Source organism: Chinchilla lanigera, unplaced genomic scaffold (assembly GCF_000276665.1).
Source record: "Chinchilla lanigera isolate Chin_1 unplaced genomic scaffold, ChiLan1.0 scaffold00194, whole genome shotgun sequence".
Lineage (NCBI taxonomy): Eukaryota > Metazoa > Chordata > Mammalia > Rodentia > Chinchillidae > Chinchilla > Chinchilla lanigera.
Window position 1 is genome coordinate 325,164 of NW_004955595.1, and position 16,972 is coordinate 342,135.

Sequence of the window (16,972 nt, forward strand, 5' to 3'; positions counted from 1 at the left end):
CAATCAAGGCTAGTTAGCATTTCGCTTTATACCACTCTTATGTTAGTAGGGCTTACTCTGCAGCTGAACTGCCTTGCCCACCAGGTATAAATGAGGCAAAATGAGGCAGAATAAGGATAGAGAGCTAGTTTGTACTCTGTTTTCTGCCTTCCTCTCTTTTGGTATGAGCTGGTCTCAGGCAGAGGCTGAACTTTCAGACCCACCAAGCAACAATAAGGCATTGTTGTTGTTCTTCATGGGGACTGCAGGACCCACTGGGGAACTATACTTACTTGGAAGCAAGATGGTGGTGTAAGTTGGTGCCTCATTTTTGCTACAAAGTTTTCAGGAAGGTTGAGCAAAGAGCTAAGTGTCCATCCCACTTATTTGCAACAAATCATCACTCTAATTTCATCTGCGTGGTATTAATAGGACCTGTTCAATGTCCAATAACTGAACATTCACAAAAGATCAACAGATGCTAACTTAATATGGATGGTAGATTATCGTTAACTGACAAGATTTTTAAATTAGGCACAGGAAAGTACTTCAACGGGAAATTGGTAATTTCCTTTAAAAATTATTTCACCAACATAAAAGATGGAAAAATGAAAATTACAGAGCTGAAAACAAGATGCAATTTTAAAATTTCTGCTGGATGGGCTTATTCAGAATAAAAATGTCAAGGGAAAAATCAGTGAACTTGAGGACGTATTGATAGGATTTGGCAAACTGGAGCAGAAAAAACCCCTAAAAGATGAAAACTTGGCAACTTTTAAGACAATAACAAAAGAGCTACATTTCATATTACTATCATAATATTATCATATATCATAATATTTCATAAAGAGGTTGGAAACAAGGTGAGACTGCAAAAAGCATTTAAAGAATATGCAATTTTCTCAAATGTGCAGAAAGACAGAAACTTACAGATTCAGATACACTCGGGTGCGGATATATAAAATTTATCTTTGTAAATGGACAGACAAAAAATCCTGTGGCATTTTGCCACATGTAATTTCAGGAACATGTACAAAGCAGCGAAAATTAATAGAGTGATTAAACTCAGAGGATGACTCTTCTGCTCAAGTACATCTAGTGGCCAGAGTCTGGGTGAGGAGAGATGGCAAGACGGCTTGTGGTTGCATCAGCTTGAAGTGAATGTCCAGGAATTCTTCTATCATCAGCTATGATGCCTATCCTCTTCTTGACTGATTAAGAAATAGAGAAGTCAGGGATTGTTGTTATGCTGCTGAACACAGACAAAAATCCCTAGAAATGTCATTATATTACAGTTGTAGAATTTCCCCTAGTTCTGAATTTCTTAAAGTTTGAAACTGTCACATGAATCTGCGACCAGGATACTCAAAGGTTCAATGTTACCCACCTACAACGACTAGGGCTAATCATACTGTTAAAACTCATATGTTGTATAGTATGCTGCAAAGTTTGGACTGCATTGCAGAATGCTGTAGAATGTGTATGACAGAAAAATTCAAGAATAAAGTTATTTAGCAGAATAAACATTATAGTGTTAGGGGGAGGTGATTTTATATAATAGGGTTTTGGAGGTGATTCTAGCACCTATGCAATGTTTCATTGCATATATTATAGGACCAAAGATGGGGACACAGTAAACAAATGTGGAAATATCAAATCCTCTGTCATAAAGCATATCAGAGCCTTTACATGTGACATAAAAATGTGTACATATCAGTCTCTAATGGAATACCCTCCATGGCAGTGATAGAAGTCCCAGATCCAGAGTTGTGTGCATAGGGGATTCACTGAGGACCCATGTCTCTTTGGTGAGAAATAAGTAAAAGCAAAAGGGATTGTAATGACAGACTAAAGGAAGAAAATGTTATTTGAGAAAATCAACGCTGTGATTCTCTGTTGATAACAACATTAAGAGCATCATTGGGCCACAGAAAATGCATCAGGATCTAATAGACAAAATGGTTAGTCATATGAAAAAAAAGAACATGGACAAATTACTGGAAGATGTCCTAGAAATTTAGATAATAAATTTTCTCAGAAAAGAAAGACCCTAAGATGGTATTAAGGAACATTCTAGCTTAAACAAGAAAAATTAATTTTCCAAGAATTCCAAGGCTTTGTTTCCTTTTTTGAAAAGATTAAGAGAAGGAAGATAGAAAAACTGTAAAATGGAGATATATTTATGTACACTTGGAAATCTGATTTTGTTCAGATTTATTAAAACTTTATTCTGCAGGTTTGAGAAATGCTTGGGGGAGTGGAGAGAGGGAGGGGAAGAAAGAGAGAGAATGGTGTAAAACACGAATAGCTATTTTAAGAAGAGAATATAAACCGGAAATTAGCACATAAAAAGGCATTCAGTGAGGTCAAGCATCAGGAAAATGCAAACGAAAACATCAGTGAGGTATCTTCACTCATGTACCAGAATGCCTTACATGAACAAATAAATATAATAAAGTGTTACTATCAAATTCTGGTGAGAATGCAGAGAAATTATAGCCCTTGTATTTTGCTGGTGGGAATGTAAAATGTTACCATCAGCTAACCAGGCATATGACACCTTTTTATAAAAGTAAACATAGCGCTATTGTAAGACCTAGCAATTGCATTTTGGGGCATTTGGACTGGAGAAATGAAAATTTACATTCTCAGAAAAACCTTTACAGAAATGTCCTATCAGTATTGCATGTCTATATCTGTTTTCATGAGAAGCCACTTTGAAGATATCAATATGTAATACAACCACCATTGTTAATTCCCTACCACTTTGTTTGTAACTCTGTATTGTCTGTATTGTGCTTGTGATATGTTGTAAAATGTTGTATGTCTGTTAATGTTTCCCTCCTTTTATCCTTAAAATAAATTAAAAAAAAAAATAAAGACAAAGGTGACGGGGCCCATCTCCAGAATTTCTGAGTCAGCAGTGGGTCTTTGGTGGAGTCCCAGAAATTGCATTTCTAAGTGGTTCCCAAATGATGCTGATGTGTTGGCTCCAGGATCACACTTTGAGAACTAATAAATTATGGCATTATGGAAGTTGAGGTTAAAATGTAAATACCTTGGCTAGTAATGTATTAAAAAGTTAAGAAATGGTACATAATATGAGTATGATTTGAAATTAAATTTATCCTGAATTAATAAAAAAAAAAAAAAAAAGAAAAGAAATGTCCTATCATCTGAAATTAGAGAGCGCCACATGTCTGTGGCGGTTAAGTGTCAATTTGACTGGATTAATGAATACTTAGGAAACTGGTAAAACATTACTTCTGTGTGTGCCGATGAGGCTCTTTCCACAGTAGCTTCTTATGTGAGCCAGCCCGTCGAAGATCGGCCATCAAAGTAGGTGAGCACCACTGTATGAGTTGGTGCACAGAATAGCATTAAAAGGTGATAAAAAGATCTCACCTTTCTCTTGGAGCTGCAACGTGTTTCTGCTTGTGGCTTGACATCAAAGATCTAAGATTTCAGAATTTAGGACCTGAAGCCTTTTATCAGCCACTGCCAGGCTTCTTAGGTCTTCAGCCTCAGGCTGAGAAACACGTCCTCGAGATCTCTGGTTCTAAGGCTGTTTGACTAGGATTTCAGATGTGAACTGAGCCATGCTAACGGTGAGATCCCCCGTTTGCAGACACGTTCTTGCAAAATATCTCAACCTCTAGAACTTTGTGAGTCAGTTCCTTTCTCTCTCTCTCTCTCTCATATCTTTCCCTCCTCCTTCACCTCCTCTCCCTCTCCGTTTTTCCATTTCTACCTGTATATCAACTACCTACCTAATATATCTCTATACTACTGGTTCTGCATTTCTAGAGAACGCTAATACAGTTTCCAATAATAAATGAATGAATAAATGAACTCTGGTATGGTCATACCGTAGAATACTTCTCAGATAGAGGAAGTCAGTGCCTGATCCATCTCTCCTGCACAGCAGGAAGGGCAGCCATGGTGGTAAGCACCTGGGGCTTGGCAACCAGTTTGGCCAGAGGAACCCGAGGCCTAACCCATCTCCCCTGCAGCTTGGGAAAGGCAGGCAGTGCAGAAAGTGCCTGGGAGCCTGAATCTGGCTGGGCCAGAGGAATGCAGGGCTCAACCCGTCTGCCCTGTACCGCCAGAAGGGCAGCCTGCACAGTAAGCACCTGGGGCTTGGCAACCAATTTGGCCAGAGGAACCTGGGCCTAACCCATCCCCCTATGCTGCTCTAAGGGCAGCCAGCATGGGAAGCACCTGGGACTTAGGAAACAGAACGACCAGAGGAACACAGGGCCTGACTCATCCCCCTACAACACAGGAAGGGCAGGGAGTGGGGGAAGTGTCTGGGACCCAGCAACCTGCTCCACTAGAGGAACCCAGAAAATGCCAAGATGGAGGAACAAAACGCAATCTCAGACCTCCAGCCCACCCAGAACAAGTCCAGGAGACACCAATGTAGAAGAACTGGGAAGTCACACACCTGATATTTCTGAAATGATAGCAACTGAAGTAAAAAAACAACTCCAGGAGGCTATAGTGAAAATCAGAACAGAAGTAATTTCTCAGGTAAAAAAAAAAAAAAAAATGACAATCATAGGGAAAGAATTGCTCAGCATATCTAAAGAAGACATAGATAAAAAATAAAGAAGCATAGAAGAATGATGGAAACCTTGAATGAACAATATAGGAAAAAGTTCGAATGCAGGAAACAAATTCAAAGAAATACCCAGGAAATTAAAAATTCCATTGAAAGGTGGCAACGCCACTTGAATGAAACTGAAGATAGATTCTCAGATCTTGAAGACATCATTGCAGCTAGCTACCATGAGAGGAAAGATCTCTTTAAAATAACAAGAAACCAGGAAATAACAATTCAACAGCTGCAAGATGATGCAAAGAAGAATATAAGACTCGTAGGTGTCAACAAAATAGTGGAGTCCATACAAAAGGAATGATGCTCATCTTATAGTGAGAGACAGAAGGAAAAGTCAGAACAAGAAATGTAACCTCCAAAAGTACATCCCCACTGACCTACCTCTTCCATTGAGTTAATCCATTGGTGAGTACAGTGCCCCCATGATCAAAATCACATTCCCAAATCTCCACCTCTAAACACATGAGACTTTTGGTGAACATTTCAGGTATAAGTCAAAACAGAGAATGTTTACCAGTGGTCATTTGGGGTTGGCAGAGTGTGTGGAAGAAGCTTAAGAAAGGAATACAAAGTAATACCAAAAACTGTTAGAATTATAGGTAATGTTCTTATTTTAATTATGGTGATGTTTTCACAGGTGTATATACCAGGATGTCAAATCCCATTAAATCGTATAAATTTTAGCTTAAATATAATTTATTATGTATCAATTATATCTGAATAAAATTGTCTAAAATAGAAAGAAATTGCATCAGATGATAAGACCTAAATTAAGAAGAAACACATGTCTCCTACCGTTTTATAATTAATGTATTAAATACAAAGTGGATGATATTTTCTAGTACCCTCTCCTCAATACAACATACAATGGTTAGGAAAACTATAACACATAAATTCCTTTTGTTGAGCAGTGTGTGTGTGTGTGTGTGTGTGTGTGTGCGTTCGCAGTAAAGTACAACTGAATTTTTTTGAAAAACCAAAATGTGTGCAAAAAGCACAACTTGAACGAATATTAAATCATCCAACTGTTGTAACAGTTACCTTTCTTAAATTGTTCTGGGGTTTTAAAATAAACACTGCGCATTCCAATAAGAATAAAATTGAACTTTAAAAATATAGTTCACCTTCAACAAAGTATATTTACTTAAAGCAAGTAAAAATTTGAATTTCTCTACCATTGTGAAATTTGTTTCAAAAATAAATTATTCCATGAAATGGCAACACATAAGAAGTGAAAATAATTTATTGCATTTAAAAATATTACTGAACCATCATTGTTTATTTAAAATTCTCTTTTTAAATATTAGACTATATATGTAACGTAGGGCTGCAGGATTGTGGCCTGAAGCACACTGCAGGCAATATTAGGTCCTTAGAAAAGAAGCACAGTAACGGAGTTAGAAGGTATTATGACAATGCAGTTATCATAAAAGAGCAATCCTGAGTCCTTCCTGCTTCCTCTCCTGCTCAATATTGTCTCCCTTGAACATATATTCCAAGTTCTGGTGCCACCACCCATATTATGATGAAACGAGAGGGCTCTTACCAGGGGCCAGTCAGGTGAAACTGCCTAATCTCAAACTTTCAGTCTTAAAAACTATGAGTTTAATAAACCTCTTTTGGTTATGAAGTACCCACCCCCATGTATTTTATTATATCTACACAATGGAAATATGAGAAAACTTTGGAGAGTTAAATATATTCACTCTTATAATTGTGGTGATAGTTTAACAAGGCTACGTAGTACAAAATTCACCAAACAGTACACTTTTTAAGGTGTATATACCAGTATGTCAAATCCCATTAAATTGTATAAATATTAGCTTAAATGAAATTTATTTTGTATCAATTATATCTGAATAAAGATGTCCAAAATAGAAAGAAAGTATATCAGATGGTAGGACCTAAATTAAGAAGAAAAACATGTCTTCTACCATTTTTTAATTAATGTATTAAATCCCACTGCCCTGCTCCACCCCAAAATTCCTAAGAAAATGGCTTATTCAGTGTTGTATTTATAGCTTCCAGTCACTATTTTTCTTAGGATGCTACTGTACATATCATTGCATTTGGATGATCTTACAGAGAAGCTATTTGAACATGATATTCTTTTCATAAATTGTCTTAGTTACTTTTTTCATTCCTGAGACAAACTACCTGATATTCACAACTTAAAAGAGTAAGGGTTTCTTTTGGTTCACAGTTTGTTGAGGTTTCAGTGCATAGTTAGCTGGTTCCAAGTTAGGTTGGTATGGCTGAGGGGCATTGCCGAAGAGATAAAGCTCTTGTCAGGGCAGGCAGGAAGTAGAGAGAGATCAAGGGAGAAGGAAGGGAGATAGACCCTTCACAACCACATCTTCAATGACCCACAACCTCCGGCCAGGCTTCACCTCCCAAATCATATTTAGCTATAAAATCATCAGTGGACTGATCCACTGGTAAGTACCATGCCCTCATGGTCTACTCACATTCCAAAAGCCCCACCTATGAGTGCATGAGGATTTAGGGGGACATATAGATAGAAATCATAGCAGGGATAAAATAAACTGGAAAAATAAAGACTAACAATAATTAAAAGCAATATTGTCCTAAAATTTTCTGTAAACAATTCTTTCTTTTATTGTCTGCACTAGAGACAGAAATCCTACTGCCCTCCTTCACCCCAAAATTCCTAAGAAAATGGCCTATTTAGTGCTGTATTTATAGCTTCCAGTCACCACTGTTTTTCTTGGGATGCTACTGGCAATTTAATGTGATTTTTTTGACCCGTTGGGGAGTTTTAGTTGCTTACATCATAGAGGGGGGTGTAACAACCACAATTATGAGGTAGGTCTCCTATAGGTGGCTCACCGTCTTCAGGGGGCCTGTACTGCTACCCACACATCACCTTATACAGGTTCTGCCAAGCCCCATCCTGAAGCTTCACTCACCATTCCCCACAAAACACACTAAAACACCAATCCCTTTCCCTCCTTCCCTTTGGGATAAGGTGTGCATTGTAACTTTGTCTTCAATGCTGTCTTCACTCAGTGTTTGGCTAGCAGTGGGTCTGTTTGCCTGTCCTTCAATCTTCCCAGGACCCCTACACATCCCTCCTTTCTCACACACCTGCCTCTTTTTTCCTCCCTTCCCTTTCACCATCAAAGACCACAAGGACTCGCATCTTTCACATCAGACTGATTTTATTTTTGCCACCGTCAGTGTACATGATGAGCTGTTTCTTAGCCAGACCTCTATACACATTGAAGATGGGTTTGAGGTCTCTGCTCTTTGCAGTTACAGGTTTTCCGGCTCATCACTTTTCAGCTCATCACTGGTGGTGCTTTAGTTTTCCTCTGCCTCATCCTTTTTCATTTTTTTATTCATACGGTGGTAATGACCAAAGAGAGTTATGCCTTTGGTTTTCTTGATCTTTTTGACGAGCTTCCGAGTGTTTTCAGCGGCCTTCTTCTTTGAGTTCTTTTTAGCGGGTGCTTTTCCCTTCTTGGTGGCCTTTACTACCTGGAAAGGGAACAGATTGAAGCCATAAGGGTATTGATTCAGGAAAAGCGAAAGGGACATATGTGAAGGGTCTTTACAAGACAGGGTGTGGGTTCAGGAAGGGGCTTATGCTTGGCAAGAGTTGCATTCTTAGGGAGGGAGAATCAATGTACAAGGAAGAGGAGCTTGGGGTGGGTAATCTCACCTTGCCACCAAGTTTGAAGTTGACCTTTTTAGGAGTCTTTATCTTTTGTACCGCGGTACTGCAGGAGGGTTGTTCATCATCCACGTAAGTCTAGGAGAAGGAAAAGAGATATGCTTGTGAAGGGCGCTCCATAAGAAGGGCCATGGGCTCGGCGAGGGAAGGGTAGGCTAGGCAAGGAAAGAGTGGGAGTCTTGGAGGAGGGAGAATACATGAAAGAAGAAGAGGAGCTTGGGTCATCTCACCTGGCAACAGCCTGTGGGACTAGCTTGACGAGGAGTGTTCACCTTTCTTCCTTTAGTAGTTGAGGTTGGCTTGCTCACATCGTTGTTAGTCTCCTGAGTTTTCTTCGTTGCCTTACCCATATTGAAGCCTCTCAGTGGTTTACCCTCGAACTCTGTTGAGCTTATATATTGAAGCCTCCCTGTGGTCTACCCTCCGCTTCTGGTGCGCCTATATATATACTCCCAAGACAATGAGAGGCCACACCCTTCAGTCCTGATTGGTCAGCAGAATGCTCTCCAGCCAATGATTGCTAAGTAGGAGCTTTGACCTCACAAAGCACTACTTCTGACACCTCTGTGTATGAAGCGGGGTGGGGCAGTTTGGGGATAAACCAAAATGTGGCTGAGACATTGCAAAGTACCTTCCTTATTTGGCAAAAAGAGGACTTTCTTTAATGTTTTCCACAGAGAGTTCCCATCTCACTCTTATTTATGTACATGTGTTCAATTGTGGTGGCCTATGTGCCAGAGAGTTCCCTGCTTCTAAATATTCCCCATGGCTACTTCTACTCTACTTAATGGTCCCTTGTGTTATCTATTCCCTTAGGCATTAGCCATGATTTTGTATCTATTATCTAAAATCAGTTCAAAAAATACACATATATTTAAATATTAGTGTATACGTTAGTAAAAATCCAAACAAAAAGACAGTTCCCACTAATAAACATCTCCCTATCTGTTGCATAGAATTCTTTTTTGCAGGCAATCTCTTAGGCCCCCTTCCTTTTTAATTCTGGTGAAAGGCTATTTTGAGTTGGTCCAGGAAGAGGCCCACATCTCATGGAACAGCTCACAAGGAACTGAGGGTTCAGTGCAACAAATTACAAGAAACTGAATCACACCAACAATCACTGGAGTTAAGTAGGATATACACCTCTCCCAGGTGACAGTTGAGGTAATGTAGTGTAAGAGGCCCAAATCCAGAGGACCAGCCCAGGTGAACTCAGACTCTCAACCTATAAACACTGTGAAATAATTTGTTTCATGGCACTAAATTTTGGTGTAATTTGTTACTCAGAACTTGGCATTATTGAACTTTTTAATTTTAAAAGTTTTGGTGACAGTTACATTCCATTCCTGTTGGTTAATGATGCAGATAAGCAGAATTTCAATTTTAAAATTAATTTTTAGTTATTAATGCTTATCAATAACACTAGTACCTCATGTTCTCATGTGCTGAAATGTTTTTTAAAAAGTTAACCTGAATGTAGGATAATGATTACTAAAGGTTGGGAAGATGGCAGAGTGTACATTAAGGAAGGCTGAATTTGGGGGCTGGGGATTTAGCTCAGCGGCAAAGCGCCTGCCTGGCAAGTGCAAGGTCCTGAGTTCGGTTCCCGGTACCGGAGAAAAACCAAAAAAAAAAAACAAAAAAAGAAAGGCTGAATTTGATCAGTGCCTGCTGTATGCATGTTGAAATCTCACACTGAACCATATTTATGTGTACAATTTATACATGCTAGTTAATAATTTACAATTTGCAATGTTTTCATTATTTTTCTAGATTTCTTGTCCTTTTAATGTTAAACATTCCCTTGTATTTTATGGATATTATTTATTTGTTGGTAATTTTGTTCTATGTTTTGCATAGAAATCCTTGGTGCTGATGTGATTTTTCCTATTCTCCACATAGTTAGCTTTATTTAACTGTAAGATATGTAGTGTTATCTTTTTTTGATAAGTATTATTTCATTGGTCATGGCCTCTGATACAAGTTTGAATATCAAGACAATATCAGACTTACATCTAGAAGGTCATGTGCCTAAAATATTCAAGAGATTATGAAGATTTTTTTTATATGGAGCCTTTATAATATTAAAGTTTCCTATTATTTTCAGTTTCTGGAAAGCGTTTTAAAATCATGTATCTTTGTCAAATGCTTTTTCTGTACCTATTGATATGATTATTAAAGAAAGCATTTTCAATTTTTAAAAAATACTTTCATTAGTACATGTTTACAATACATAAGATCACATTCATCATGGAGGATTTGTAGATGCACTTAACAGATCTTAATTCTTTTTCTCCCTTCCCCTCCCTTCTCTACAACCCTTTTTCCCCCTCTCCATTTACAAAAGCTCCATTTCCATTTCTTCATGTAATTCTCTTTTCTTCCTTTTAATCCCTTTCCCCTCATTCCTTTCCCTTCCCTGTTTCTTGTTCCCCTTTCCATTTGAAAAGTTCTTCCTACTTCCTAATATCCCTATTCTCCATTTTGCTCCTTATTTAGACTTTGGATTTCTCACACAAGAGAAATAGCACACTATTTAAACTTGCGTCTGATTGATTTTGCTTAAGCTTATGGTCTTGAAGTGTATCCAAAAACTGCAAGTTTATTCTTCTTTACGGCAGAGTAGTAATCCGCTGTATATAAGTACATTTTCTCATATGGGCTGTTTCCAAGATTTTGTTATTATACATTGTGCTGCTATTCCATCTCACCCCAGAAAGAATGGCTGTCATCAAGAAATCAACCAAAAACAAATGCTAGCAGGGGTGTGGGGGGAAAAAGAAATCCTTCACTGTTGACTGGAGTGTAAATTGGTACAACCACTATGCAAAGCAGTATGGAAATTCCTTAAACATTAAAATTAGAAGTTCAGTTTGGCCAAGCTTGTTCCATTGTAGGTATTTTTCTGAAAGAGGTAAAGTCATCATTTTGCTTACTTTTTAAGGATAAGAACTTAGAGACATTTTTCCTACTTTAAATCAGTATTACATTCCTAAGAATAATCCTGTTTGATCGTGCCATGCTCATTCTCTCTCTCTCTCTCTCTCTCTCTCTCTGTCTCTCTCTGTCTCTCCGTCTCCTTCCTTCCTCCTTCAGGTATATATGTATGTATGCATGTATGTGTTCATTGATTCATTTTGTGGTGCTGAGGATTGAACCCAGTGTCACACACATGCTGGGCAGATGTTCTACCTCTGAGCTACATCCACAGCCTCACATTACTGTTATTCTGCCTCATAACTGGCTGTCTAATGTCTTTTTTCATACCTTCATGTTTATGCTTATAAGGGACATTGCTCTTTAAATTTCCTTTCATGATCTGCCCTTTCCCACTTTTGAAATCACAGTTATATTAGCTTCATAAAATGGTTTGTAAGGTTTCTCTCTCATTTTCAGTTGGACCTAACACTTTATTATATGTGGGGCAGTAGATAGAGATGAATCTGATTGCTGTTTTAATTTATTTATAGTTATTGACATTTGAATCAGTGTGATAAGCTAATTTCATCCCTTTCAAAGTTTAGAACTAGTGTATATACACATGAGTCAGAGAAAGATCAAGATAAGGTGAATGCAAGTTAGGACTTTAGATGTGTAGCCAAATGGACCTGCAAATAGTTTACCCATGAATTGGCCAAGCCTTTTATTTTATGACAGATTATAATTCACCTTTCAGCTGGTGAGAATGGATGAGATGGGATTGCAGCATACCCTATCCCTTCTTACAAGTCTGCCAAACAAAGCACTGTCTCTTCTTAGGGAGAAGTGAAGGAAGGGGCAAATAGAAGGTAAATGTGTTGAAAATTAGGCCAGAACAAAGAAGAATCACACAAAGAATTGCCCTTCTCAGGTTTCTTCTGCAAAATTTAGCCATTTACGTGGCTTTCTCTAGCAATGTTCTCACTTCTTCTTAGGTTTACTGGAACATACGTATTACTTGTATTGCATTACTTGTTGAAATTTTATAGTATTTTGCTTTGTTTTCATTCATATTTTTTTGGTTTTATCTCTTGTCCTGTTGATGTCTTTCCAGTACTTTTAATCTGATTAACCTTTTAAAGTAATCATTTCTTGATTATATAATTTCCTTTATGCTCTATTTTCTTCATTTATTTCTGTTTTTGTTTCCTCCTTTCTAATTTGTTTCATATTTCTAATTTACTACTCTCTCTTCCTCCCACTTATTGAATGCATATATTATTGTTGACTTCTGATGAATATATTTTAAAACAGTACATTTATCTCAGCATTCTGCTATCACAAATCCTTACTTTGCTAGTAGGATTATGAATGTTACTATTTTAAAAATTATTTCTTCTTTAATCTAAAGATTACTTAGTAGTATGATTTTAGTTTCTAAGTACATTTGATTTTGCCCTGTTCTTTAAACTATGTATTTCTAATTTTTTTGTAGTCAAACGACATAGTCTGTACAATACTGACTAGAGTCTTTTGAGGCTATTCCTTCAGTACCTGAAAATAATGTGTATTCTATGTTTGTTAAAGATAGATTTTCTGTGTAGCAATTTTCAAATTCTTAATTCTATCATTTTAATACTCCCATCTTTGCTTCATTTTTTACCCTTTCTCTTTGATTTCTAGTTGCCCAGTGTAACTGCTTCCACCTTTTGCTTTTCACCTGCATTTCCGGTGAGGTCCTTCAGCCACTCATCCTCTGTCTCTTCAGTGAGACAGATATCAGCCTCCCAGCTTTGCAAGTCTCCATCTGATAGCCCTGAGAAGACATTGCCCTGCGCTGGCCCCTAACGCCTGCATGCCTGATAAATGTATGTGCATCTCTGGACACCTAGTAAGAGTAAGGTAAGTTGCCCATACATTTGTACTTTCTGAAAGGACTTAGGTAGTTGAGACTTCCCTTGGGTAGGAAATATTTAACCATAATTCATTCACTTTTATCATTACTAATGAACTTTTAGTGAACAAAAAGTGCATGACTATGCTCTCTGTTCAAGGAGTGAACATACAATAGGACCTGAGGAAATTCTGGGATATGTGAGTGAGTGGTTACACATATACATGAATGTGCAAATAGTAGTGAGACCTATTACTACCTTTTTTTTTTTTTTTTTGGTCTTTTTGAGAGAAGGTCTTGTTATGCAGTTCAGGCTGGCCTTGAGCTTGCTTTGCAGCCCAGGCTGGTCTCGAGCTCTCAACGATCCTCCTGCCTCAGCCTCCCAAGTGCTGGGATTACAGGTGTGAGCCACCACGCGCAGCTGGAGACCTATTATTTTGAAGCCTTAAATATCATCTTTCAGGTGAGCATTTGTGATAATTTTGATGAATAAGTATTTCATTTTGTTTGAATAAATATTTACTTAATAGATAAATATATATTTCTACATACCATTTTGACATTGTCTTTTATTTTCTTATTTGTGGGCACCTCAGCAGCACATATACTAAAATATTCTCTTATTTATGTTCTTTTCTTTTGTTGTGTTGGTCTTTTTTCTTCAATTAGTTTCTCTTTAATTATATAAAGCTCATAATATATAAAACTACCTTTTATCTGTCCATTGTATCTCTGCCTAATATATTGTAGTTTTGTCTACATTCTCATTTTTAAAAAGTATTTCCACACTATTTTGATATATAGAAGTTTTTATTTTTATATCCTCATCCATATCTTCTTTTTGCTTATTGCTTGTGATTTTCATGGCTTTTAAAAATATTCTATTACTATCTGGCAAGAAATATTGCAGATTAGAAGTACTCAGACAAACTATTGGTTCCTCTTTGTGAATCTTTAACAGGTACTTCAGGTATTTGCTATATGTGTGGGGTACTTTTTCCCCTGTATAATCTATCTTTTATGGCATTCTTACAAGTCTTAGTAACTAATTGCTAGTATCTCTTCCCTGTTGAAATAGTTTGAAAGATGACATTTCTACAAACATCCCCCAAAGTGTATGCAAAACCATTGCTAATTGATCATCCCATACTTCTGTCTGTAGCCTCAAAATTCTGCAAAAACAAAGTTTAACTCATCCTTCCAAGTGAATAAGCATAGACAATAGAAATGTGGCCTCTCTGCTGTCACAGAGTTAGATCAGAAATCACTGAACAATTTGTGGGACAAATTCAAGTCTGGCTGCCAGAAAAAGCAAAAACACATAGCCAACACACATTAATGTATCTGTTATGTACGGGTAGTTTGATTCTACAAGGATAGAATTGCCTGGATGTGACAGAGACCACATGGTCCACAACGCCAGTATTATTTTCTATATAACTCTTTCGACAAAAATTATTGCCCATTTTGTGCTAGACTCAGACATTTTGAGGACACTGTCCAGGTTTTATTTCTCTATATATTCCTTCATATTATACAATGTAGCTGACTTTTATCATATTTGAAAACAATGAAACATTTGACAGTAAGTAACATAAAACATTTTTGATACAGGGAATGCTGTTGAATACTATTAAGAAACTATATGATGCTTTCCGACAGGATGCTAATTCAAACACCTATGCCTTTATCAGTACATTTTTCCTTCAAGGATTATTCTGATTTGCTAAAACACAAGAGCATTGCTGAAATGATGTGGTGAACTCAGGGTACAGGGTAGATTTTGTCTTCTTTCTGCAACTTTGGACTATGAAAGTGAAAGTTTATTTAGAATATCTCTGTGCTTCATTTTAGGAAGGTCAGTTGCTCTATTGCAGAAAAACTAAAATATATTCATCTGTATTCTATCTATATCATAAAAACAGTGAAATTAATTCTAAATGCAAATTCATAGAAAGACAAAATAAAGCATAGAAAGATTCTTACACAGGAATTACCATTACTCTTTCCACAAATAAAATACAAATGTCTTGCTATCTTCCCGTGTGCTCTGTTTAGAAAATACTTTCTAATGCTTCCTCATAAAAACAAATATTTAATGCAATATCACCATCTCGCCGTCCTGTGTCTTGCTTTCCAGGGTGTCAGTTACATGTGTCCAATTGTGGTCTGAAAATGCTCGATGGAAAATTCAAGAAATAATGAATTTGTACGTTTTGAATCACCCACTGTTCTGAGTAGTGTGACGAAATCACAGCCAGTCTCACTGTGTCTCACGTGGGACACGAATCATCCCTTTATACAATATATCCTTATTTGATACACTACTTGCTTCATACAATTATAGTTTAGTGATCCATTATCAAGTATCACTCAACGTAGATGAACCTTTTTCAATAGTAACCTAACCCTGTATCAATACCCATGTCATTTATGGCTCTTCATCTCATCACATAGGCTTTATGTCCGCTCACAAAATCACAGGAAGGGTAAGTACAGTACAGTAGGGTATTTTGTAAGGTCATATTCACGTAGCAATTTTAATATTTAGCTATAATTATTCTATATATTATAATTTATAATTATTTCAGTATGAATCATTGTTGTTAATCTCTTACCATGCCTAATTTTTAAATTGAACTTTTCCACAGGCATATATGTATAGGAAAAAACCCAATATATATAGGGGTTCATATGATGTACAGTTTCAGGCATTGATTAGGGGTCTTCAGGCATAGCCTCTAAGCATACGGGGGGGTACTATAAGAGAAATGTCTTTTACACACAGTTCAATCATCAGTAAAATTAGCACATAGTAAGCATGAAATAAGCAAATATATAAAAATAACTCAAAAGAAATCCTTTGGGACATAAGTTAATTGCCAGAGATTTTAAATCTAGCTTTATAATGTGTTCTGAAAAACAGTTTGTAGTAGTTAGTTATGAAGAAAGGATATTTAGAAAGGTGTGACTGTGTCCAGCTCAATGTTTATATTTAGGTCTTTCTAGGATCTGAAATAAGTTTCTAAAGCCCAGAAGAAATTTTAATAGTAAACTACTAATCAGTGAACTATATTTTGTGCATGTAATGCCAAGAAATATAGTCAATATAGAGGTGTGTCCATAATGGCAGGCCAGAATGATGACTATTTTTCATTATTATTGGTGAAAGACTATGCACTCTGCCAATGGTAAAACAGTTTTTGGATATGGCAAATTTTTCTCATTAAATATAAACCTATGATTGACAAAATATTTTTTGTTCAGTTGGCTGACTTTTGTGTGTTGGAAACATACACATTTATTTTGAAAAAAGTATATACAAACTCAGAACTACTCTGTTTTCTTCTGGTTTATTTTAAAACCCTTTTTTACTTGAAAATATGTCATCAGTTACTTAGGTTATCTTTTATTGGAAAATGACAGAGGCATCACAATGTTTTATTTGAAATTAAATATGAATTTAAAATGCAGAAATACTGTGGTCTGTCAGTGTCATTTGATATTCTGTTCTACTTTAACAATGAAAGATTTTTATTTTTGTATTCATTTTTAGAAAATGCTTTACACAATCCATGCTAAAGCAATCAGTTTTTGAAAATCAATCTTCTTGTCAGTTACTGATTTAAAATTCTGTTAATATTATGTTTTTTAAATTGTTTTGCTGAAATGGAAAAGTTTACTTTATCAGTACATGTTTTCAGTACATAATGCTCACATTCATCATGGAGAATTGGTACATATATGTAACAAATCTTAATTCTTTTTTATGCCCTTTCCTTTCCTTTCCTTTCCTTTCCTTTCCTTTCCTTTCCTTTCCTTTCCTTTCCTTTCCTTTCCTTTCCTTTCCTTTCCTTTCCTT

At 36.6% G+C, this 16,972-nt stretch overlaps 1 long non-coding RNA gene across 1 annotated transcript in view; it reads left to right on the top strand.

Moving 5' to 3' along the window:
* The window catches only part of LOC106147610, a 105,437-nt gene extending 92,395 nt beyond the window's left edge, over positions 1 to 13,042 (top strand). Inside the window, exon 4 of the long non-coding RNA XR_001232545.1 lies at positions 12,900 to 13,042. This is a non-coding gene — a long non-coding RNA (uncharacterized LOC106147610). The remainder of the gene's footprint in view (positions 1 to 12,899) is intronic.
* Positions 13,043 to 16,972: the final 3,930 nt, after the last annotated feature.